This window comes from Haliaeetus albicilla, chromosome 11 (assembly GCF_947461875.1).
Source record: "Haliaeetus albicilla chromosome 11, bHalAlb1.1, whole genome shotgun sequence".
NCBI lineage: Eukaryota > Metazoa > Chordata > Aves > Accipitriformes > Accipitridae > Haliaeetus > Haliaeetus albicilla.
Window position 1 is genome coordinate 10,692,646 of NC_091493.1, and position 26,693 is coordinate 10,719,338.

Consider the following 26,693-nt stretch of genomic DNA (forward strand, 5'->3'; position numbering starts at 1 on the left):
TATCCTTATTTTATAGATTGTTTAACAACTGGAGTTCCTCCAGACTCACACTTGTGTAACTGAGATAAGAGTTTCTCCCACAGTCTACTGTTGGCCTTGAACATCTAGTTCTTAGCTTTAGCAGGCTATGGATAATTGACTGTTTCAGAAAAAAAAATGTGAAAGAAAGATCTACTCTGTTATAAACTATCCTTTGGATTCATTCTGGGAGTTGTTAGCCATTTGTTAGTTTCCTTCCAAAAGGAAAGATCGGAATGGGAGAGTGAGTGCATCCAGAAGGGAATGAATCTGCCAAAATTGTTTTCTCTCGGCTTTGCTGTTGATGGTAGTTGCCTTTTAAGCGCTCGAACTCTGAGTGTCTCAGGCTACAACAGCAGCTCTCCCAGTAAAATTACAGGTATGACATGGGGATAGAGACAGGGCCAACATGGACAGCAGGAAAAGGTCTTTGAAAGCTGCCACGTTTGGTGCCTCTAGAAGGGCCTCGGGAGAAAGGCAGCAAAAGAAGAAAAGGCGGGGAGTGGGGGAAGATAGCCTTAACCTAGTTAAGGGGTTTGGATTCCTGTTTCAGCGTTTCAGCTCAGCTCAGTACAACCCCTGACGCTGCCGCTAACCTTGATATTCTTTGGGGAGAGGCGGGCAGAATGCTTTCTAGACGCGCGCAAGCCTTCCACCTGAGTGTGTCTGTCCCGTCGGTTTCCTTCTGGCACAGAACTGGTCAGTGGAGCCCTGAGCGCATGAAAAGCTGCTACAGCTTGCACAGAGCATGCTGTGCGAGACAGATTTTTCCCATGCTTTGATACTCATCTTTTGCTGGGTATTTGCAGTCCCTGGCAGACATGAACACATAATGCCTTTGATTTCTCTTTACGGCCTTCTTATAAATCTTTTCAGCAGTGTTATGGTATACCTACTGATTTGAAAGTATACATAGGTAAAGTCTGCATATCAGCACTTCTACAGAACTCAGAATGTTTCTCTTTTTTTTACCTTTTCCTTCCAGTATGCTTTAACTGTTGCTGTTGCCTAATAGTAACATTTATGCAAGCTATAGCACCACCTCCTGTCCAAAGTTGGGCTTTGGTGTGAATCAATAGAGCAAACCAAAAAGTTCTCTTAAAGGTGACTTTTTTCCTGTATGAAACTGAATGCAGAGAATGTGAACTTTTATTCCTTTCACTTGACTTTTTCTTCCTATGTGTTGCAATAGGAATTTCAGAAATACCAAGTCTGCTTTTACTGGAACACGTTCTCACGGTTGTGGGGTTTTTTTGCTAGTGTAAATTGCATTAAGAAAGTTAGCAGCTGTTGCTGTTTTAAGAAAAAACAGTACAAAATGTTCTTTTAAAGTAACTTTTATTAATAAGTTCCAAGCTCACAGATGATGTGCATGAGGCCTGTAGAGATTTTTGCAGAGAAAATTACTTGCAAAGCTCTGGCTTGCATGGCTTTAAAGCTTTTGGGGGGCAATATCTGGTTTTTTGTTCTGGTTTTGTGCACCACCTAGCCTTGGTAATAGTAATCTAAACTTTATAACTTTGACAAGGCCTTGCAAGATTGCTTATGTACACATGCAAAATGAACTGTTCACACAGCTGCAGCGATGAACAACAAATATTTTTATTCTTGCTCTAAGGCAAGACTAGTTTTTATTTTAGGCAATCTCACTCCCTCTGGAACAGATAATGGTTTTAGGCCAGACATAATGTAAATAATGTATGAGAGCTGTAAGACAAATGGGCAGGGATTGCAGGCAGGCAGTTGAATCTATAGACAGGAATGCATCCTAAGATTTGGGTGAAGTGCAGGAAAGCAAAAATCATATATATGGCATAGCAATTATACCATATGTAATATAGTCCTAATTGGTACAGCCTTACTGGATGCAAACTTTTAACTGAGAGCAAAATTTGCTGTTTGTTTTTGGGAACACATACAACTGGAATGAGATACTGAAAGCTGAAGGTCTGTTTGCTTTAACTTACAGTTGTTTCCTTAGGCGCATGCACCTAAAACCGCTCCATGTATAGCAACAACAAATTTACAGATGCCATCCCATATGTTCTTGTGGTTGGTTTTTTTTTAAAAAAAAAAGGTGCCCAAAAGCCTGGGCAAGACTGTAGTGAGATCTTGAGGGTCAAAGATGTAAGAAAAAAAATTTTAAATTTTAAATTTCATATAATTAAGTCCTTATTTCATCTGCATAAGTGATCCCTTTCTCTTCGCAAAGCAGTGGGCAGAGGGGAGGGCGGGCACCCCCCTCGGGCTCCTGTGCTGGCTTTCCTTCGCAAACCGCTGCACAGAGCAGAGCTGGAGCGGGGCTGGCCTTACTGGGACCGTTTCTGGCACTGCCAGAATCAACAGCTCAGTGTGGTCACAGAATCCGCGAGGAGACCAACCTAATATGTAAAGGGACTTAGTTGAAAAAGGCACTGTGCCTGTTCTTATACTGCTTTTGCAATAAATAATAAGAAATACCTGATCTGTTTACAGAGTATTTGTCTAGGACTGATAGTGTCTAGTATGCATCAAAAAACCATAATGATCTCTCCTAAATACACCTAATGCAATAGGATTTCACTCCAAATACATTTAATTCCAAGTGATATCAATCAGCTTTGATCTTTGCATGAATCCTCAATACAGAGGGTTAGAAATTAAATCAGGTATAGTGTAGATAACAAGCATCACATGGGCAACATTGCAGCAGCTAAAAACATAATAAAAAAGCCTGCAACCCCAAAAACCTAAAAAGGGTTCATCTTAACTCAAATCATTTCACAAATCTTGGTTAGAGCCTAGCCAGGAAGGACTGAAATAAGCTCATGTGGGCACGCTTCACGTAGTAATCACTAGAACGATGACTGCCACGGCAAGAATGCTGCACACTGTTCCTGTTGTTAGCTCCTCACTTTAAATATATGTGAAAATGTTCTGGGAAATGCAAGAAATACAAGAAGGATGAAAGTAAATCTTTCAAGCTAAGAAGAATCAGTGTAATTCCCATAGATACTGTTGCCTTGCTTTATTCAGAAAGGTAATGTCTGAATGCTAGAAAGCTGTATTTTTTCCCTAGCAGCTAAGTAAACAATTTCTGAATGGTAAGTTCTGTGGTTGGAAATGCTAACCTGAAGGACACCTGCCTACCATTAGCAAGCTTATTATATAACTTCGGTTGTATGTGTGGAGAAGTACAGTCGTTTTTAGGACTTCAGTTGATACCTTTTTTTTCCCCTACCAACGTAATTTTTCCTCTAAGAGAATGAATGAGATCTCTGACAATCGATTTGTTTATTTGGCAACTAGCGGTTGAAGGATGGGAGAGAGTTAAAAAAAAGAAGATTTTCTTTAGATTCCTGAGACCTATGAGGCAGTATGTCCACGAGCAAAGGTTACATAAACTAATAGATTAGAACAAGATTTAGTTGCATAAACACTGTTACTGCGTTTCAATCTGTCAGAGTCAACCCTGGAGATTATTGCAGGCAGAGCTAGCCTGGAGCTTACAGTCCATCTCCCTGGACTGCCTCTGACACTGGATACACTTGAAATAGCGTTATTCCCTTGCTCTGGGTCTGCCCTGAAATCTGTGTGTACTACTTTATAGGTCTTATTTGTGCAAGCCTTATTTACTATACAGTGCTGTTGCTCTCAGCTTGTGTCTAATTTGGAATGTCACCCTGGTATATTGGTTGCATAATAATTTTGACTCTGTTTCATTTAATCAAGGGTCATGCCTCTTGTGAGGGTGGTCCGATATAGGCAGCCACAGGGAATAGATCCAAATCTTCTTCAAATTCCCCCAGTTTTCCTGCAGCCTCTGACCTCCATCTCCCTTTGTCGTGGTTTAACCCCAGCCAGCAACTAAGCACCACGCAGCTGCTCACTCACTGCCCCCCACCCAGTGGGATGGGGGAGAAAATCAGGAAAAGAAGCAAAACCCGTGGGTTGAGATAAGAACGGTTTAATAGAACAGAAAAGAAGAAACTAATAATGATAATGATAACACTAATAAAATGACAACAGTAGTAATAAAAGGATTGGAATGTACAAATGATGCACAGGGCAATTGCTCACCACCCGCCGACCGACACCCAGCCAGTCCCCCATCGGCGATTCCCCGCCCCCCCTTCCCAGTTCCTACACTGGATGTGATGCCCCATGGTATGGAATACCCCGTTGGCCAGTTTGGATCAGCTGCCCTGGCTGTGTCCTGTGCCAACTTCTTGTGCCCCTCCAGCTTTCTCGCTGGCTGGGCATGAGAAGCTGAAAAATCCTTGACTCTAGTCTAAACACTACTGAGCAACAACTGAAAACATCAGTGTTATCAACATTCTTTGCATACTGAACTCAAAACACAGCACTGTACCAGCTACTAGGAAGACAGTTAACTCAATCCCAGCTGAAACCAGGACACCCTTCCATCATACTCTCATCCCAGCATATCCTGGATGAGCCTCTCAGCTCATCCGAGACAAGTCAGGGAGACCAGTATAGCAAGGCTTCTGCTGCATGGGGCAGAAATGGGGATGGACATGCTGCCCAGGCATATTGTCCAGGAAAAGGGAGGCTGGATTAGGAGTGTTAAGTGGACTGGAGTTAATCCATAGACCATGGGGCCAACTGGCAGCTATATTCTGATGACTGTGGTCTAAATTGCTTGGGAATATTCCAAGTCGTATGGGAAAACAAAGCCTTTCTTGGAGCTGCAGAGCTATGTTTTTTCAAAGTGCATCAGGGTCAGAAATTATGCTCCCAGGCTGCAGTACTTTCCTCTTGTACAGTGTTTTCCTTGGTGCTTTCCCCAGCTTCTCATTGATATCATTTCCTCATTTTACATCTGGGAATTGAGGCATCAAAGTTCAAGTCTTTATTTAGATGCTCGACTCCCGTTGAGTAGAGCCAACTGTCTCTACAGCAGTCTTTGTTCATAGCACTCAGTCCTGGGCACCAGCTAAGATCCTGAAAAGACTCTGATACTTTTGTTCCTGTTTGTCATCCAAAGAGCAAATAATTTTTCTGAATCACACGATTTGCAAAAGTAAACTAAAGAGGTTTAGTATATACATGAATGTGTTTTTGAAAAGAGTTCAGATCCAAATTTGCAAGAGTGTCTTGGTGGACAAGTCACATATGACAGAATTATTGGTGACTTCTCAAAGTGTAGTGTTATGGGGGTTTTTGTGTTTTTTTCTGGGACCAGGCCCTGGGAGCTCTGCTGTCATGTGTGGTGCTGGCTTGCCTCGTTTCCAGCTGAGAGTAACAGAACAGATGGAAGACTAGCAATGAAATGTGGAGCGAAGCTAAATATGTGATTAAATTCTCAAAAAGGCCAAAGCCCTTACTGCATGAAAGGCAGCTTATGGCTACCCCAAAACTGGCTTGAAGGGTTATTTTTTTATGCAGTTATTTATTGCTTTTTGCTACTGGATATGAAGCAACTGCAGAGAACAGGGCAGACATTCTGGTGGTTGTGCATGGGAGGAAATGAGATCTGGGAAAAGGAGAAGTGAGAGCAGAGCGTCCATGTGATAGTCCCTTGATTTAAGATGAGATTTAGGGTTTCATGTAATGAAAGCATGTTTTGTTATAAACCAAAGATTAAAAGAGGGATCTTGTTTGCATTCTCCATAATCAGCTGTTGTTCTATTCATTTGATAACCAAACAAAAAAATAGTGCTGTGTAGAGATTTGCTAAGTCTTTGAAATATATGAGATTGCTTATATCAGCAGGCTGCCTTGCAAACTGCCAAGGCAAAATAAAGGCAAAAGAACCAGTCTGCTTTGTTGAGAAAGCTGCTCCTAAATCTAAGATGAAGAAGAAAGGAGATGACACAGCTCAAAACCACCAGTTTTCACAGTACTAGAAAGCCTGACAGCTTTCAAAAAGATTAATCCTGCTAAGATGAGTACTACATCTATGTTGCTCCTTGAAAAAAGTCATGTCAGTGTTACAGCATTATTCCCAAGAAAGATGAATATAGATGACCTGGCAGATTTCATAATGACTTTCTGAAACCAACAGATGAGATAAACCCACACAAATCATCTTCCTTTTCACAGAAAAATAAAATTGCAGAATAGAGGCTTATTTATAGACCATACTTGCTACAATTGGACTGCCTGACCAGAGGTTACCTTCTCCCAAGCAGAAGAAGTCATCGTCATGCTGCTCACTAGATATAAACACTCTGAATGTGTCTGACAGCTATTCTTTTCTAAAGATAGATGTATCCCCCGCCCCCCCCCAACCTGGCATGTCCTTAATTAGATGTATAAAAATGTTTTTTTTTCTATTGATTTATCTATCTTCAATATATAATAGTAGAGTCCTAAAAGAGTAAGGCTGTTGCTGCTTTTTAACTGTGGCTTTTTATTAGGCTATCATATGTGTTGTAGTGCAGCTCAGGCGATAAGGATCTCTAGGGGAAGGGTTCAGTCTCAGGTTTTGTAATGAGGAATGCTCATTGGATTAAATGAATAAACCACCCTTAGAATAGAGACTGGACCCCAGTCTCCTGTCCCCATATTGACTAATCACTAGAAAAGATTGCCATGTTCGCTCTCACTTTTTCCCTAATTCTCAGTGGAGAATTCTTCAAGTCATTAATGCCAAGTGTTGATTTATGCAGGCTAAAAGCCTTCATGCACGCTAGCCCAAGCAGATTGTTCTACAGCAGTCGAGGCCAGTCCAAGTCGGTGTGGTTTTACACACACCCCCACCCCACGTATTCACACTCTGCCTTAGCACTAGTGCTCATCTAACCCTGCAGTGTAAGGTTTTCACTGTGGAGTCTGATGAGTGCCGGGAATGGTAGGAGAAGGGGAAGGAATGCAGAAATAACACAGACTGGTTTACACTTTGGGGAAATGACAATAGAGGTAGGTTGTGATTCTGAGGACTGTTTGGACATAGATACCTAAACACCATTTTCTGGGTCTAGTTCTTAGTCAGTCAATGCTGGGAAGTCTGAGAATTTGAGAAGAGCTCATTTTCTTAAATAACTCCTGTACAAGAGAAGATGGTCTAGAGTTGCGGCTATTTTTAGTAAGTTAAGCATTTATGTATAAATGGCATTGCTTTCTTAAGTAGAGCATTAACATGTGGTCAGATGGATTCTGTCTATAAATTACAGCTGTTGCATGTTTATCTAAAATTTTGATTTGAAGTTTTTGTGATATTGCTTATCTGACAGAATTGCTTTCTTTGTAAAATTCTGTGTTAGAAATAATTGCGCTTCTTACATCAAATGGAAGTTGATGGTCAGTTTTATGTTTTCAAACAGTCTCAGATGCATTTCACTTGCCTCAAGTGTGTGTGAAAGCACTTGGTGTGCTAGCTCCTATACTGGACTGACTGAAATTATTTTGGGTATCCGAGCATAAGCAAAAACTGAAAACCTGGCACTGATACAGAATGCCAGTTTCAATAAGGGGCTAGCAGTATCTCGAGTGGAGAGCTTCTGACTGGTTGTAGGCATAGTAAAAGTTAAGTTTGGCTATGGTGCATTAGTTATTATCTTGAAGGCTCTCAGACCGCACTGAAGGGCTGTTACTCTTCGGAAACACTCAAAGATACTTTACAATGGAGATATTCAAGACTTGATCCAAATTGACTGTGGCAGATGACATTCAGGCAAATGAGCAGTGTTACCCACAAGACAGTATGTTGTTCCTGGAGGGCTACATTATTGTTGGAGACTAGAACATATTCCAGAAATGCATTAAGCTAAAATCAGCCTGGTTGCAGGTGCAGTTTCACTGGCTTGAGTGGCTTTGAATCAACAGACAGCAAATATCAGCCTTCCAGGGTTTGCATACAGAGGCCCCTGACAGGGATATATGAACAAATGGCAAGCAGTGTTTTTGTGAGTCAGCTCAGAAAGGCACTTCCAGCAGGGCACTCGCCCACCCCGGGCACTTGAACCTGCCTCCTCAAAGAGCACCTCTGCCAGCAGCGTTGCTCGGGAGGTTCAAGGCTGATGGAGGCGTTCAGCAACTGCAGTCTGGGCAGGTCCAAATCGCCCCACCTGGCATGAAAAAGTTACTACAAATGACAGCAGCCCAGGCAGCGCAAGAAAAGGCTGTAGGGTTATAAATGGGGAGGGGAGAAAGGAGGGCTTCAGTAAAGTTTTTAGGTCTTATATGGAGGAACCAAGAGATCCGGATGGTTTTCCCACTCCGTGCCCTCTTCAGAAAGAGGGGTTGTTGGCCAAAGTGTGGTTCGTGAATTTTAGGTTAGACAAAGGGCTTCTGGGCTAGGACTGGGCTGCTTCTCTCTTGAATGTGGAAGCCCTGGTTGCCTGGATAGAAGGTGGGGTGACAAAAACTGGCTTGCAGGTCTGGCAGCTCTGCCTGGTGGTGCCCTTCTTCAGCAGGCAAGCAGAGCTAACTGCCTTTCCTCACATGAGGTGACTCAAAGTCATGGGGCTGGTGGCTTGCCTTCTTCTGATGTTCAAGCACCCAAATCAGTAAATAGTCATTTTGAAAGCTCTTTTCCATGGCTTGGCGTAGGGCTTCACTTTCATGAAATTAAACACGTTCTCACATGTTTAAACCCTGGGTGGAGTTCTTGGGGAAACCTGAATGCTAGTCAGGCTCAGCAACAGTGGCAGAACTGTTCTGCAAAAATCCTGTTGAAAAACAATATTTCCCTTCTTGCCTAAACAAATTCATCAACATTGTCTGGACTTAGCCTAATGTATGTGTAGGCTGTTTGACTTCTGGGTTTCCTTTAACTGTCAACTTTGTTGAAGAAAGATACAGAGTAAATTCTCCAAATTTGAATTTCAGACATCTTTACACCTTTTCTCATTAAATGTAAAATGAAAAAGTTGTCTGCTGATCGCATTGTTATGGATGCCCAGATGTGTAACCTGCTGAGGTAAAAGTTGGTCACCAGTGTCTTTTAGTAAGCATATTTTGATGCTTTTAATGAAAATAGTCAACCTTGCTGGACATACCAAAGCCAGGATGAGAGCTATGCAACTTCCTGCTGTAGAGTGTTTAAAGAAAAAGAGAAATGCAGTATTATCCTCACATTGTGTCCTTTATATGTTCTTGGGACATCATCTGGGCAACTTGGGACAAGTTTGGAAGATGCATTTGACTGGAGGGGTCACACGCTGAGTTGTTTCACAGCTGGCCACTGGTACCCATGGAACAACTTTGGAATAGCTATGAGTGCCGGGGTTGTGTCTCATCATGTCAGCCAAAGGTCTTTTGCTGGAAAAAGAAAGGAAGCAAAATACAGTAGGGTTGTCGTCTCCCTGCAGCGCTGTTGCAGTCCTATACCACTGGGAGGAGAGTCACCTGGGCGTAATCCTGGGCTGCCAGGAACTGCTGGTAAGAATGCTCTGGAAGTGATGGGTCCAAGGAGCTTCTGTTTCCAACCTTGCAGGAAGGATGCGCCAGGTCAGCACGAAACAGCTGACTTCAAGTGCCTACTCTGCTTCATTGCTGTAATAAACATGGCAAGTAAAGTGAAACAGTTGGAAAGCTGCTGCTGACCCGTGCATGGCTGTTAACCCCTGAAATGCTTCCTGACCTGTAGCCCGCGGGAGTGATCGCTCAGTGAGTGTGTGTGGGTGTGTGTCTTGGGAACAAAGCCTGGAAACACGTAGAAGACGACTGGTTTTGCAGCCCATTTAAGACTCGGGGAGCAGTCTTGCATTCCTAAAAGCATCAGGAGGGGGGTCTTGGTCCCCCTCTCCCAGCTGAGCTAGGCATGACGGGAGGGTACTGGTTGAAGACTTAGGAACAAAATGACAATGTGCTCTAAGTGTTTTAGAGGAATGGTATTAACTCCTTCCTGAACGGAAAGAAGGAGGACTTGAAAGGGGTTTTTTTCTGATGTTTTGGCATCCTTCTCCTTGCCCTGTCAGAGATCTAACCAGCCTGCCTTGTGTGAAGCTTTAAAGGGAGGGGAATAGGCCAGAATCAAATGAAAGCGACTCGCAGTGTGGAGACAAGGAGTGGTGCTTGAGAAAGGACCGAGTGTAGCAGCTGATAAAGGTGAGTGGAAGAGGAGATGCTTTACAGAAACAGGCCACCGTGGATGGGGACAAGACTGTGCCGGCCACATCTGTCCTTGGCGTTCCCCAGTGCACCATGGGTCACACCTGGCGGCTTGGAGGGACCTGGATGCCTGAGTCGCCGAGGCAGGGTTTCCCTGCCGGGGGAGGATGAGACAGGGGATGCTTAACAGCAGCACCCTTGGGACCTGCCAGCGAGCCCCTACGTCAGGCCGAGCGCCAGGCCGCGGTGCTGCCTTCACCGCGAGGGCGAGACCGGCCGCGGCCTCCTGCAAGTCGGGGATCCCCCACGGGCGCAGGAGCACCGCGGTGCGGACGGCCACGCGCAGGCGGGCAGCCGTCAGCCCAGCGGTGCCCGCGCCGGCTGCGGGAGGAGGGCATGGCTGCGCGGGTGGCCGCCAGGGCGTGCGACTTGTGGGAGGGCAGCCGGGGCCACGGCCGCGGGCACCCCGGTGTGTGTGCTGATGCGTACTTTTTTTGAAGTCACTTTGGTTCAGCTAAGATTTGTTTTAGTAAGAGGAAACGGGTCCTGCAAAATGACTTGCAATAGAAAAATTGTCCTAAAGCGTGTCCTGTCCGTGACGTACTAGATAGCTATGTGTAGCGTGCTGCTTTTTCATTTCTCCCGACTCGGCACAAAAAAATCTCGCTCTTTTCAATCCATTGGGACATCCTTGTTCCTCGTCCATGCTTATACAACTGATGTATTCTGGGTTTGGGGTTTGGCGGGGCTTTTTTTTCCCCAGATTGCCAGAGGCAATGGGTGTCTCCTACTGGTTATTTTGCATTTACATGAGGGTAGAAATCGAATGCATCCAGGGTGGCTTGGCCCAGGTGCCAGTCCCTTTGTATACCTCTCATAATGTTCCTTTTTCCCTTATCATTCCTATTCCTCCCCCTCCGCTCCTCCTCTTCCTGCCGCTCTTTGCCTTCCCTCCCTGTGTTTCCCTGGCGGCATTGCCGGCTCTGCACAGGCCCAGTTTCTCTAATCAGATGAAGCCGCAGGATTATCCCTCTCTCTCCCTCCCTCCTAGGCTCCATTTTATTTTCTCTCCAGCCAAGGGGGGAGGCAGGAAGGGGCGTCACATCTAGGCAGGGGAAACCCCATCTCCCAGTCTCCTGCCTTTGATGCTCTCTGACGATCCCTCCTCCTTCCCCTTATCATATGCTCACCTTAGTGTCAACAGCATCAGGCGGATCAAGGAGCCCAGTTTCTAAAGGAAATCTGAACTCTCTTGGCTTTCATTCTCCTCAGATTTCTGAGCATCTGTTTCCAATACCCTCCAAGTAACTTGGACAGGGAAGCTGGATGTGCAGTCTCTGAGTAGGTGGAAGGTAAGGACCACCGAAGTCATGCATTGCCCGTTCTCTCGTCTCCTGTAAGGACACCGAGTCCTCTCTGTTTTGCCAGCAGGTCTTTGAGAGTAACAAAGCAGATGAGGGGAAGGGAGAGGAGCTGCACAGAGACAGACCCAGGCTTCTGTAAGTGCTGTGTTGGCAGCAGGGGGTTGATAGCTGGACTGAAAAGCCCAGGAAATTGTAGTTTTCTCTTTTACTAAAATGATGGGAACTATGGCTCTGAGCTTTAATTGAATTTAATGTAGTTCTGCAGAAGGTGGGGGGGGTTGTGCTGGTGTTTTTCGCTTAGATGTGTATGTATTTGTCTTTTAGCAAGTGTTTCTAGAATATACTTGTCACTGTTTGGGGGAGAAAAACCCCCATAATCCCATTCATCTTATTCCTCTGCACATCTGCAAGTTTACAAAGATGCTTTTTGATTATCTTTTGTGTGTCTGTTGGGGTTTTGATACTAAAAAAAAAAGGAGAGTAGATTGTATTGCTTTAAAATGTTACCTTTTAGTACTCATCTGCCGGAGGATGGTTTCCCTTGTTTTTTTCCACCATGGGTACCACATGTTTTTTAAATTCCTAAGAAGTTAATATCCAACACTAGAGAAAAACCGAGGAATATTTCAGTGCCTTCTGCATATCAGTTTTGGTTTACGCTCTTCTTCCCTAAATAAATGATCAATCACTATTTAGAATGACCGATAAAATTTTCTCTTAAACCGAAACATGTCTTTTCCAAAGTCAAAGATTTGATTTGGTTTGGCTTTTTATTGTCGCTAGAGTAAATGTTTTAAATCAGAAACCATAGTAGAAGAGTGTTTTGTGCATATGTTGTAGTTTATAACCTGCTATGATTAAAAATAAGAATTTGTGCCAATGCACTTCTGGATTTTCAGGGAAGAGGTTTAAAAGGGAGGGGGAGAGCAAGCAGTTATTTCTATTTAGAGAACTCTAAGCATGAATGGTGACTGGAAAGATAATCATTGCATAAATATATTTTGTAAAATATTGATCTTGTGCATAAATAAGATGAAACATATAAAGATCAAAATCTATCCCTTTTCCAGTGACTCATGCTTCAAAGTAGTCATCTGATACAAAAATATCAGTGATTTCCTTGCCCCAAGACATTGATTAAAGCTTGCAAATAGTTGTTTGCATGTTTAAGGTTAAGCATATGTCTGAATGTTTGCAGGACCTAGATTGCAGTAAGATCTGAGTTCAAAGACCTCTGCATGTAGTCTTTGTGTAAAAGAATCAGGTTTGGGGAAGGTTTCATTTATGAGGGTGGATTAGAGGAGGGCTTCATGTTTTCATGTCGTGGCTCAGTTACTCTGTAAAACACTCTTCTCTGATTATAGGGTTTTGTTGATTTTTACCATCCAGACATTTTATCTTAACTGTACTCTAGAGAGAACTGCAATTGCAGTTTCCTTTATCTGACGGTTATCTAGGGCTGCATAAACAATAAGAGCAGTAAACTGCATATAGCCTTGTGATGTCTGAGCTCATTTATAATAACAAATGTGATAATTCTCCATTAGATAACCATACCAAATCCACATCCTTCCTTTCGTAGTAAACTATACATATTCAAAATACACTTGAAAACTGAGAGTGTACGAGGGAGTGTGGAACAGATGAAAATTGTTATTGATGAACATCATACTTCTGAAGTTTAATTTTCTTTCTTTTAAGGGCAATGACAAAGGATAAATTGGAGGTAGCTTTAGAACAGTCCACATGAGCAGAGGTGTTTGCTGTACCAGTGAGATAATGATACACCTGTCTGCAGCCTGGTTAGTTCTGTGCAGAACAGCAGCAAAATTGTTCTGGCCCAAGAACAACAGAATAGCAAGAATCATAGGCTGCAAATGATGTTACACTTTTACTTTCCTTGTCAGCCTTGCACTCTTCCCCACCGCCCTCCACCCCGTGACCATTAGCAGCCCCATAAGGTTTGTGGGCACTGGCCTTTTAGTAATTCTTGCAGTTTCATTGTACAGAAATAAGAGGGTTTTTAACTGGTATAAACTGTAAAGCTTTATGCATATACAGTATCATATGTGAAAATACTTCTCTTTGGGCTGTTAAAATTCTGGAAGATCTGAATCATCAAAACTCTTAATAGTCTTTTTTTTTAGCTTGGGGTGAGAGGGGGGTGTGTTTCAGTGGCAAGAAAGAGATCATTTCTCTAAAAGCAAAAAGAGGGGGAGAATGAAAAGAAATGCTGGAGTACAGTGGTCAGGAATATCTGCACGAGGGATACAAGGAGGAGGCGGTGAATGGAGAGATACTAAATAAGCCACTCTCTGGTTAAGATCATCTGATGTGATATTTCTTACAGATGCATTATAACCATTGAATTAATCTAAAGCTATGCAGCTGATAGTTCGTAAGTATGTTAAGAACTGGCCTTTAGGAGTATCCTCTGATTCCTTAGTGGATGGTGGGGAAGAAGGTGGTCTCTTTCCTTTATAGAAGCTGTTAAAGTTCTTCAGAATAAAGTTCCACTCAGAAAAATTATCTTTACCAACAGGAACCACAAAAAATCACTTTGGGGCTGCTTTAGGTACATATACTCAAAGCATGGGAATAGGGACAGGCTAACTAAATGAAGTTGACATTAGCCAGGTCTTTGCTAGTGTGGTGTTGAGTGTGAGCATTAAGCATGTGAGTTATATCCAAGCATCATCTGCACCAAAAAAGCATTGTAAGAAAGGTCACCTTCAAACTGGCCTGTCCCTGTGTGCATCTTTAAAGTAATATGTCTCCAAAATTATGGCTTAACTCTTGTGCAGTGTGGATTTAATACAAAACAGAGAAAGAAGCAAGAGTATTTCTCCATCTGCAGAATATTTGCTTATTAAGCTTTAGCAAGGGCACACCTGAGTGTGCAAATGAAGGTTAATGGGATTGAGCAGTTGTAATACCTTCATTTGACTTGCAGAGCTTTACTCTAGTCAACAGTGAGTAAGACTGACAGAACCCAGTTCATGTGAGCTGAACTGAAAGATGCGACTTCCTTTTCAGCTCAAACTAAGCAAACCTGACATGGAGATCGGAGAGATGATGAATGCACAAAGCTACCCTAACTCTTCTAAACTGATTTTTTTTTTTGTTAGACTTTTAAAATTATTTTATTACCTTCTGCAAAGAATCTGCTGGTAAAGTTCAGTGTTTATGACTGAACAGGGTGGATAAATATGTCTTGAAATGTTGCAAAGGAAAAAGATACATCTTGGGTTAGCAGTTTTATTTGGTTCTCAATGGCCTCTCAACTGTGGAAGGGGTGGAGTGCTTTTCTGCATTTAGTAACAAGAAAGGTGCTAACAAATTGGAAAGAAACTTTGGAGTTCACTGCCTGCTTCATATGTATCACCTTGTCTGTAGAATACAGGGATCACTTTTGTGGTTCCTTTCAAAAGTCATTCCTGGTTTACCTCGTTTCAGTAAAAGGTACGGGTTCCACTGTTCAATTAAACAAATGGTTTAATATTGCAAAATGGTTGCACATTCTGGGTTCTTTTGCGGCTCAGGACGAGAAGCTATATGAAAACTTCTCATTGACAATGATAGATAAAAGCACAAAATTATGAAAACAAAACAAAACAAAAATTCATTGAATCATTCAGTTTGGAAGGGACCTTGGGAACTTATCTATTCCAACCTCCTGCTCAAAGCAGAGACAGCTATGAGGTCAGACCAGATTTCTTAGGGTTTTGTCCACTTGGGTCTTGAATATGGTCAAACCAATGTTTGAAAAGGAAAGGATTCCTGTAACAGAGACTTAATTCTTTATAATCAGTATCTTGTTGCTAGCAGTTAACAGCAGATGCTTAAAGAGTTATCCTCTCGCTGTCCATGTCTTACAGGTGGGATCTTCCTCTATGTTGGTGATGACAGGAACCTGCATTGTCTTGCAGCTTTGAGTTGTTCCGAGTTTATACCTCAATATTTTGTCGCTGGCATTATTAGATGTTAATAAGGAAGTAGAGACTTCTGCAGCTCATTCTGTGGTTGAGATTAACCAAGAGGACGGGGAACTTGCTTGTTTACATAGAGCAGGGTGTAAACTTAAGTTCTTGGGGAAGTTCTTCACATACTCGGGATTTTACAAAACATTAGCAAGCTTTAGTCTGCTGCTTTACTGTGTCTTGGTTTTTTTTCTCTCCTTAAGGTCTCTTGTGTCAGACAAGCTTTGGGAAAGCATCTTGTGAGCATGGGCTCTTCTCTAGCCAAGCTCTAATGTTTTTCTTCTCTCAGTCCTAAGACAGTAGGAAGATGCCCTCTTTCATCCCTTTCAGATGTTTTCTGAAAACTATTGAACATAGTTTCCCACATAGGTCTGATTAGACCACAGAGTAATTGGGACAGTTGCTTTTTTTGAGAGGGAGACGCTGACTTTGACATAATAACTGTTATTTATGACAAAATATCAAGTTTGAAAAGGAAACTTATTCTTCCTAGTTCCTCCCAAATTCTTTGTTTATATAGTTTCAAAGCTAGCTTATACTACAGTCAGACAGTGGGAACTTTTAGCAACACTGTGAAACTCGATTAGATAGTCCTCTTTTTAGTCCTTTTCAATACTCACTTGATTATATGTGTGTAGTACCACTTATCCCTCTGGATAGAGATTGCCAGTTCTTTTCCAGCTTAAAGATATGTAAAAGACAGCTTGCAGTGTGAAACGAAGACTTAAATTTGTCACAGAATCTCTCTCTCTCAGAGAGATTTTCATGAAAAGTTCATCATAGTAAATAAAAGCTTGTAAGTGAATGCAGCACTGCAGGACAACATGGTCTGCAGTTGTGACAGCTCTGCTTATAAAGGTGTAATGAATCTACTTATAATAAATCATTGCTACTTAATATACCATGCATATATAATATGCATGTTATTAGCATGCATATTATATATACACTATATACATTTGACACCTAATTTGAGAAATACTGTTAATACTGGTTTTAAGTATTTGAAATCCTCAAGATTACTCATCCTTACTTGATGTTGGGAAGCTGTAGGAGTGGGTGCTTTAAACAGATGCTTCTGAGGCATGGGTAGTATCTGAACTTTATCAGTAACAGGAGTTTTCTGCAAGTGCAACAAGAATTTCATGTAGAGATGCTCTATTTATTTCTTTCAAACCAAATATTACAAAGGAAGGGCCAGAATACGTTCTTCTCAATGTCTTATATTTAATATCTTTAATTCTGGGATTTCAGAGTGCTCTGCAATCATGAATTAAGTCTTTAAATACCTACATCAGGGGCTTCTGCATAGAACAGATGAGTAAACTGAGTCACAAAGTGAATGACTTGCTCAAGGCCATACAGTATGTCAGTAAGCACAGACAGAATTAGAAGGCAGTTGTTTCCTCTTTCTAATTACTGAGTAATTGTTTTTTATAATCTAGAAGTCAGTTCTCAGTCTACAATCTAGAAGTCAGACTTTCCCCTGCCACTGATGAGAGCAACTTCTGGAGGTAGCTAGATTGACTTTTTGAATCTTTCTTTTCTCCAATGTTTTGTGTGCAGTTCATAAACACTGTCATTTAGATAAAGAATTAAAGGGATTTTTTGTAGCCCTTGTATAGTGTTCAATCACAGGGAAAAATAAGGGAACAAGAAATAAGGGTAAATTACTAGGTCTTGCTAAATAAGTTGCCCGTTTTTTTAGGCAGGAAAGAGATATAACTATTAGATGTAGAAAAATGAACCATCTTTGATTTTTTTTTTCTTTTTTTTTGGTGGGTCATCTTTCAATCTGTAAATATTGTCTTCCTTTATCCTAGCAGATGTTTGGAGAGCTTCAGATTACTGTTACTTCTGTATATGTCACAATTATTCCTGTTTGCTGCTGCTAGAGGAATTGCCATCCTTCTATTAAGGATGATACGTGAACATGAAGAGCTGCCGTACTTGTGGCTATATCTAGTTGGTATTTTTAAGGCAGATTTGAGTTTGCTTTGTCTGCCACTGTATCTAGTTATAAAGCTTTGATCTCTGTCGGCATAACACTGAGCCCGAGTGGGTATTTCTGGGAGCCTGGGCATGTTAGGTGGAGGCTGAGCTCTGCACTTTTGGCCACCTCCTTCCAGTCAGCACAGAGCACATGCACGCTAACTGTCCATCAACTTGCACAGATTGTGGTGTCAGATGCACATTCACTTGTTAGGGTAGAGTATCTCATTGCCCTTGTATTCAAAAGTAAATAACTACAGTGCTGAATCCTGAAGTTAAAGCTAAAGTTATCCACAGGGCAGGGAGGCTGAGCCAAGCTGAGCTCATATCTTCCCTCTGACTGTTGCTATTAAGCTTTCAAGCAAACAGCAAAAATGATGATTTGAATACTTTCTTGTAAAACACATGAATTTACAAGTAGATATTTTAATCACTTAGCCAGTTTGGGTGGCGTTTGTTGGACATGCAAACTGCTGGCCTCTTGTGAAGATTGCATTAATATATAGCTGTAGTCCCTTGCTGTGAGACTGGAAGCAGGCCATAAGCGGGCTTTTGGTTTTCTGTAAGATTTTTAAGTTCGCGATGCTTTACAGGCAACTGTGATTCACACAGTTTGCAGGCTTGGGCTTCTGAAGGGTAGAGGCTTGCTGAGCAAGCTATGGCCGTGTGTTTTTGCAGAGTTCCAGATCGATGGGTTTGCTTTGGGGATAGTTTGTTCAGGACTGAAAAGTGGACGCAAAAAGGGAGCTCTGAGGAGGATGAGTCACTCAATACCAGACTGACCCTGTTCCCTCCAAATTGGTACATATGATGGAATAGGATGTGATCCTCTGCTGTGAAAAGGAAAAGGTTCACTAGTGTCTGTCTCTCTGAATAAATCCAGATGTAGATAGGTCACTGCAAATTTTGTGCATTAAAGATTAATTCCTAAAGAAATTATGAAACGTTTTTCTCACAGGACTTTTGTACTGCCAGTGGATATCAATAGCCAGCAATTCTTATCAGCATAAATCTGGCAGCAGAATTAACAGTTTCATTTTGCATAATTCTGTTCTGCTTAAACCAGAAAGGCAATTATATTAATGTACCCCTTCTGTAGGCACGCACTATTCACTGTAAGCATGATTCTAGGTCAGTGTTGCCTGCTGTCATAATATCTGATGGTTTGGGTTTTTTTAAAGCCCCAGCTGCTGAAAACAGCTGATTACATGACCTTATCGGCATATTTTGTTTGTAACAAAAAAGTTTTAAGTCTTCTGACTGAAGAGATGAGCTTTAAAGTGAGCTGTCAAATACTAACAGTGAGCATCAAATATGACTGTACAATATCTCATATTTTAGCTCTGTTGGTATATTGTAGGGCAGCTTGTATACTGAGGTAGGTCTATGTGCACATGGAGACACAGTGCGAGTAATGTTTTGCTTATAAATTTTGACTAAAAAAAGATCAAAATTCTAAGAGGTCTTTGAAGCTGTTTCTGGGACAGATGATGAAATAAAGAAAGGTGGCAAAGAGGATGCATAGTTGCACAGTGCATCATGTGGTGGTGTGTCGTGGTTTAACCCCAGCCAGCAACTAAGCACCACGCAGCCGCTCACTCACTCCCCCCCCATCCAGTGGGATGGGGGAGAAAATCAGGAAAAGAAGTAAAACTCCTGGGTTGAGATAAGAACGATTTAATAGAACAGAAAAGAAGAAACTAATAATGATAATGATAACACTAATAAAATGACAACAGTAGTAATAAAAGGATTGAAATGTACAAATGATGCGCAGGGCAATTGCTCACCACCCGCCGACCGACACCCAGCCAGTCCCCGAGCGGCGAAAAACCCTGCCCCCCCCACTTCCCAGTTCCTAAACTAGATGGGACGTCCCATGGTATGGAATACACTGTTGGCCAGTTTGGGTCAGGTGCCCTGGCTGGGCATGAGAAGCTGAAAAATCCTTGACTATAGTCTAAACACTCCTGAGCAACAACTGAAAACATCAGTGTGTTATCAACATTCTTCACATACTGAACTCAAAACATAGCACTGTACCAGCTACCGGGAAGACAATTAACTACATCCCAGCTGAAACCAGGACGTGGTGTCAGGACTGCATTCCAACATGTGCCTCCCTTGTGATAGAGTGCACCCCTCGCTGATTTCCCAGTAATTTATTTACAGCCCCGTGTGAATTCTCCTTTCTGGGAATTCAATTAAAGTTGTCATTAAAATAGTCTCCTTTGGTTCATCCTTCTCAGGTTCTTCTTTCATGGCACTCTCATTTTAGACTTTTTCACTTCAGAATTTAGGGTTCCCAGCTCTTCTTTCCTGGCTCAGACTCTACCAGGGCTGTGGGCTGCCCCTGCTGTTTCTTAAAAGCACATGTTTATCCTCTTGCATGACTTTTCCTATGCTGTTGGAACAATTGTGGACACAGTGGCCTTGTCATTCTGCCTTGAGGTGAATGTATCAGCAAGTGTTTGAATCTATTCACTTTCTGACATGGCAACTATTATATTATCCCCTGGTGAGGTCACTGCTCACCAGGCTACCCGTGGTAACTTCAGAGTTTGTGGGGAGAGGCCTCTGCTTGGGTCCTTGGGTCTCCAGTAAGGAGATAGCTGAGGTTCATTAATACTCAGTAAAAAGGGGACTCTTTCCTTTTCATCTTGTTGCCAATCAATGCAGAGAGATGGCTGTGCAGTGAGCTCAGCTTCAGATGGGGAAAAGACAAAGTCTTTTAGAAAAGCCTGATAGACAAAGTGATAATTAACAGAAACAAAAGAAAAGCTGTGACTAGTCAGTTTACATGTACGTAAAACACACGCAATCTATGCTTTTGCTGTGCTGCGCACTGAGCGTCATAACTCTTCTGCTCTCATGTTTACTAGCCTGTCAAATGTACTCCTCTTCTTACAAGTGAATTATGGTCCCGGTGACAGGCACCACTGTCACCGGTGCTTCTAGTGGTGCAGAACTGAAAAATAATCTCATTCATTCGCATACACAGTATGCACTAGTCTGTTGTGTGCATCTGATGGTATTTGCAGATGCCCAGATCAGTCTGTCCTGTAGATCTGTCTGATACTTGGAAATATAAGATGACTCAAAATATTTACAAGAGGGCATTAGCAGATTGAACTGAACAAGGCATAGTTAATTTATACTGCTGGTCCAAAATGGAAAGCCTAAAGGAAGATGATGGATTAAAGGTTAAGTAATTGGGGTCTCAACCTGATTCTGTATAAATCTAGTTGCATTGATATAGTTGTTTTTACATAATTTAGAGAAATTCCTTGAAGTTCCCTGATGGGTGATACCTTTTCCCAGTTGTAACTCCTCTGTTTTTTCCTTTCCCTTATATACCTCACCAAAATGAAATAACAATTAAAACCACCAAAAAAACCCTAATCCCAGACACTTGAATCTCTAAGCTTTTTACCCTGTCTAATCCTGTTTTGCCAATGCCTTTCAAGTGGTTTGACTCCCCCCACCCAACAGTAGGTGTTAGTGATTACTGTTAATGGACTATTTCTTTCTGGGGAGTGTAGTTAGGGAGAGGCCATCAGGTCTCATAATACTAGCATGTCAATCTTTGCGTAAGTGCAAACCAGATGTTTCTTTTCTTGTGCAACTTACCGGTAATTCTCAATGTGGACAAACAGAGACAAATTTTTAGACATGACCATATTCTGTTTCTTTAATTGTGGCGGTATGAGCTTCTTTAAAATGAGTACAGCTCTAAAAGAAATTAATGTCAGATGGTGTTGCTTTTTATTATGTCATTTTACCATGGTAAACATCTGTCTCAGAAGTTCAGTTGTAGATGCCAATAAGGAAGACACGTTGCTTAAAATACCAGGCCTGAACAGAACACGGTGTGAATATGCTGCATGGCTTCTGGTACCCAAGGTAACTTGGCTGTTTAGGCAGAAATTTAGTTATTTCCATGTGTGCTGTCTTGTGTCCCAGGCAAGTGTCCGCAGTATTTATGGCTAAGTGACAGCTGCCCCTTAGGATGTAATTAAAGTTCTGTCATTTTAACTATTAACTGCTCTTGCCTTTTCAAATTTATAACCATGGTATTTGTAGTAAGATTAAAGAGTTAAGAACCTACATATAGCAGCCTTCTACTCAAGTAAGTCTCATAAGTTAATTAAAATCACACTATTCTCCTTGTATGAAACATACATGTGTTTGTCTTGGAGTTTTGTGCTATTGCGGAAATTCTATGTTTGTCTTATGAAGCTGATTATTGTACAGGTTACCAAGTGCTGATGCACAGCGGAGCCAGAATGATGCAAATGAAGGAGCGAATTCTGGGCAAAGACCTTGCAACCCCCTAACACTGCATGTCTTCTCAAAAAGTGCTAGTGCTTGCCATGGAGGGTCCTGACCAGTGTCTGAAATTAACAGCCATCATCCAAAAATTTTGGTATGGATCAAATCACCTAACTCTTCCAGATTCCACACTTGCATAGTAATGCCCTCACCTCTGAAACTGGCTCTGATTTTATCACTTATTTTGCAGTCAGATACTGGTTTTGAAAGCATAAAATGAAATACATGATTTTTTTTTTTTTATTTTACAATCAGCAAAGTGAAGAAGGGTGAAACAGCCTGCAGTCATTATTGCAGGTCTTGTTGATTTGTGAGTTGACTATCACAGTCGTATAAAGCAAAAATAAACTGTGAAAAACTTAGAGAAATAAGTCTCTGACATTCCTTGTATTTTTCTAGTAAATAGTATTAAATTTTAAATGAAATTTTTCTTTGTCTTTTCCCAAATTCTGCGACTAACTTGTATTGTTTAATATGTTAGACGATTCATACTGCATCACAATATGTTTAGTTACTGTAGTAACAGAGTACTTAGGAAAGAGCATAGTCAGTGTCATGTAACTTGCTAAGTTATGGTGCAGATTTTTGCTTGAGACAGTACTCAAAAAAAACCTTTCCTGGGATAAAAGATCCAGCAGCTGTGTTATTTTTATGGCATTTTGTAGTTTCTTTATTTGCTTGTAGGAGGAAATGCAAGCATGGCTGGATTTCTTTTGTTATTAACACATTGTCTTATGTTGATATCCCATGTTACTATCCTCGTTATGAAACCTATGATTTGTTTTGTGGGTGTCTTGTTTATCATATTGGTCTTTTGAAGCCTGCCAATGCAGGGAAGAAAACAATCACTAGCAAATACATAATGCAGCAGCTAAATGCAATCATACTGAAATATCATGTGGTATTATTATACTACATGAAAGCTTGTTCTGTATATTGGCATGATTGTAAGGAATTAGTCCACTTGGTATCCACTTGTGTTTGTTGTCAAAATTGTAATTAAACGTACATGCATGGAATACAAAAATACCGAAGAATTTTGGAATCATAGTTAATTTACCAGTGAATGTCTTTCAGTTGATAACATACATGATATTCAATATTCTGAGACTAAATTTACTAGTGCATTAAATAGGTCACAACTTTAATCATAAGTCATAGCAAAATACACATTTGTTGCTTTAAAGTAGTTCAGTGGAATTAGTGAAAGCAGCCTAGATCCCCTCATAAGCTATCTGAAGCTAAGCCAAAAATAGTGGATGTTAATTCCATTTCTATCCTAATCCTCTCTCTGCTTGTCTAACTATTTTCTGTATATTCGTAGCAAGGTATCTGCCTCAAAGTTCATGCTTTCTTATTTGCTTTCTTATTGGCTTCAGGTGCAGGTTTCCTTTGAATTTCCAAATGAAAATCTCTCAGGTCAACTCAGAATCTACAATAGTTATTTTTGAATAAAGTTACTTTCCTATAAATTATGTATTTACCGTTTAAAAAGCAAAGTTAAGCAAAGCAGTCTCCTCTGCCCATCACACACACAAAAAGTTGTTTCAGGTCCCTAAGTACCCACTAAGTCAGCTGTGTTTATATCCATGTTTCATGTGGGTAATCCGTTCCTGATTAGCTGATTCACAAAATACAATGGCATTGCATGACAGTGAAATTAGAGAGGTTCCATGTTTTGGATTGGGGGTTTTTTTGGTCATTTTTTTTTTAAAGTTTGTCACACCATTCTCAGTACCTGCCCCCAGCCCCTCCTGGGGTATGTGTTGGTGTAACCATCCAGACACTTCTGTCCTGCTCCTTCTCAGAAGTCGGCAGCTGGATGCAGTCTGTACGAGCTCACGTGGAAAGTACAGCACCTCTGGGGTGCGTACGTGCAGTGTTGTGTCTCTTCTGTAGGGACGTATATGCACATGTAAGAATTTTTGTGTACCTTGGGGAATCGGCGCCAGCCTTGCACGTGTGAAATGTAGAGTTTGGGAAGGTGGGTGTGGGATTACATGCCATTTCCAAAGTCTTAGGAAGAAGGGCACCGCGTGTGCAGGATTGCTCTGGGTTTATGCCCCGAGTAAGTTTGTGTTTCTGCGGAGGGGAGTGGTCTTCTCTTTCCTCCCTGTGCTGACGTTAGTGATCAGTGTGGCTGGATTGATGATTTGATGAAGTGAGAGCTAAGCCAGTTTAAAAAAAAAAAAGAAAAATCAGGGTCAGCAAGCTGATGTAGTTTGTGGCACCCTTGCATGCTCACCTGCGCTACTGTGAAATGCTGTGGTGAGGTTTGGCTGCAGCAGAGGTGAGGAAAGGCTGCATCTACCAGCCGTTGATCAGCTGCCACCCTCCGTGCAGAGCTCCACGTGCCCAAGTCTGGCTCAGGGGCCTGCCTCCGCCAGCTGGGCAAATCGTGCCGGTGGTGTAAGAGCTCACAGGTCTTCTCGGAGTGGGGAAGCAATAGATGGCCTATAAATGGGGAAGCATTCAGGCTGTCTGGGAAAAAGTAACTTTGGATTTCAGCATTATAGCAAAGTGCATTATTCTAAAGGAAGCTGATGCATCTTGTTTGAATGGGGCTTTGTTTTCCTTTTTACTGGGTTTTTTTCCCCATCCTTAACTATGTCCTAAAGTATCAGGTGAGATGCTGTTTTACTTAACTGGTAATTGTTCCCATTGTTTTTAAGGTCCAAAAGTCACAGGATAATTGTTACAATTGTGTTAGCATTTGAACACTGGTCTATCTGAGCAAAGGTGTTCAAATGCTGTTGATAGTTGCTGGTTATAATGTCATATATGTATTTGTACATGTGTAATATACGTAGCAGTGGCCCATGTTTGGTCTTGATTTCAGCTTGCAGTTGGAGTCTATGTGGGCAGGGCAAAAATAAACCTCTTCAGAGTTCTCTTCAAAGGTTGCATTGCAAACATCACACTGGATGTTGTTTTCAGTGATGTCAATATATTTGGACTGTTTCACTCACCTGAATGTGTTTCTTCATATTCAGGTGATGAATCAATCTCAGATTGCATCACTTCTTCCAGTTACAGAGGTTTCTGCAGCAATGCTACACAAAGAAAGCCAATAGAGGTCTTGGCATCTGTGTATATATACATATTTGAACCTCGTAAACTCGTGAGACAGCTCTTCAAAGTTTGCACTGCCTTATATCATTTGTAACAGGATATGTTTGAAGCTTCCTTTCACCTGAGACTCAAGATTTGTGGCTGAGGATTTCCATTAGTAAATGTTGTTTCATCCCAACAACAGAGAGCCTTTGCAGGTGTTATCTTTTGAAGAGATTAAATGTAAGGTCTTCACCTTGCAGACAGCTATGCTCTGGTGTTTAATCCTATTGACTCCTTTGAATTCTATGTGGCAGACTATACCCATATGTGTAAGTGGCTGCAGGATAGATAACATGCTGGAGGAGATGAGCGAAGTGTTTTAAAACTGTCATTTTTCCCAGTTCTTGCTTGTCTTCTAAGCGTTGAGTGAGATTTTGTGAGGGCTTTTGAAAAACATGCAGAAATACATTGATGGCCAGCCTGGCAAGAAGTGGTTGCTTTTGACTGCAGCTGCATTCAGCAGTGCCTGTAACACAGGAATCTGAGATTCCATTCCTGGAAGAAAAGGTGCTTTTGTGTTGTCCTTCGATGCCACCAGCCTGTGGAGTCCCACAGGCCAGAGGGGCTACGTGGCATACAGAGCAGGCTTGGTGCGGGTTGAGTCTGTAATGAGTTTAACTGCTAACTGAACAAGCACGTATGAAGGAGAGGAAACTGCCTTTTTCTTCTGCATACAGTCCAAATCTGAGCGAACCCTAATGCTAGAGGATATTGCTACCAATCAAAAGTCTCTACTACACAGCCCACAATGAGAAGCTTCTCAAAGAAGTGATTGCAGATATTGTTATTTTTTAATGTTGTCTTGCTCAATTTAATTTCATTATGGAAAACAGACAATGCAAGTGGATTTCAGGTGATGGGAAAATTGCGACCTGAACTATTAGCTTGCCAAAGTTAACAACGAAAATGGAATTACAAGTGTGAGCACTGATAGCTGTCTGGATCAGCAGCAGAGCTCTTAGTTTGTGGATGGAGCAAAAGGCATGCTCTTTATTAGTTATGTTGGTAGATGACTACTTCAGCCTGTAAATACCATATTAAAATGATCATATATTGAAGGCTTCTCACTGAGAGGTTTGAATGTGAGCCCTTGCAGCCAGTGGTCTCCTGGTGTTATGAGTGAACTTTCCTGTTACATTTACAGAGTGCTTTTGTCCAGCACGTGTACGTACATTTCTTGTTCCACACATTCATTTTTATTTCAGTGTTACAGTTCACAAGAAATTGTGAAGGTTTCTGTAGGAGTCCTGCTAGAGAGACAGAGTACATAGAGTGCATCTGAGGGAAAGTTCTCCAGAACGAGAATTTGTGGCTTCCACTACACTTCTGCACAACAAAGTATCCAGTAGTACTTGACCTGGAAGCAATGAATAAATGCTCTAGATTTTTCTGTTCAACAGCATGGGTTCTTTTAGGAAAGAGATATATTTATATATATGTGTGTAGATAGATATAGATATAGGAGCATATTAAAATAACTTAGTTATACAAATGTTGCAAGACCTGTGTGACACCAAGGGAATGTGCGTAGTCAGTCAGTGGAAGATCTGATTCAACCAACAAAAATGGATCACTGAATCTGGTTAGATTCAAAATCTTCAATTACAACCTCTCTTAGATGTGGAAGTGCTAAGATAAATGTTAACGACATATAGGATACTATAACAACCAGTAGAAACATGTGTTTTCTAACAATAGAAGTGACTGAGTGTGCTAAAAAAAAGGACAGAAGAACTGCAAGACTTGGTTAAAGATTTTATTGTTTTGTTGTTATCCTGCTTGTGGTGCAGTGACTATGTACCTTCCACAGCCAGTCTGAACTTGTGGGTTCCCAAAAGCGATCGGCACAAGAAGCCGAAACCGTGCACTGAAGCATGTACCCTTAACAGACTCT

At 41.6% G+C, this 26,693-nt stretch overlaps 1 protein-coding gene across 7 annotated transcripts in view; it reads left to right on the plus strand.

The window, feature by feature from the left end:
• The window catches only part of GPRIN2 (G protein regulated inducer of neurite outgrowth 2), a 31,454-nt gene that overhangs the window by 1,113 nt on the left and 3,648 nt on the right, over nucleotides 1-26,693 (plus strand). Inside the window, exons 1-2 of one of the 7 annotated variants that reach the window (XM_069796124.1) lie at nucleotides 11,024-11,369; nucleotides 11,446-11,520. The exons of 1 other annotated variant lie outside the window; for it this stretch is intronic. The gene's annotated coding sequence lies outside the window, so the exon portion shown is untranslated. 5 more of the 7 variants (XM_069796125.1, XM_069796129.1, XM_009929695.2 and 2 more) reach the window with 5 other exon arrangements.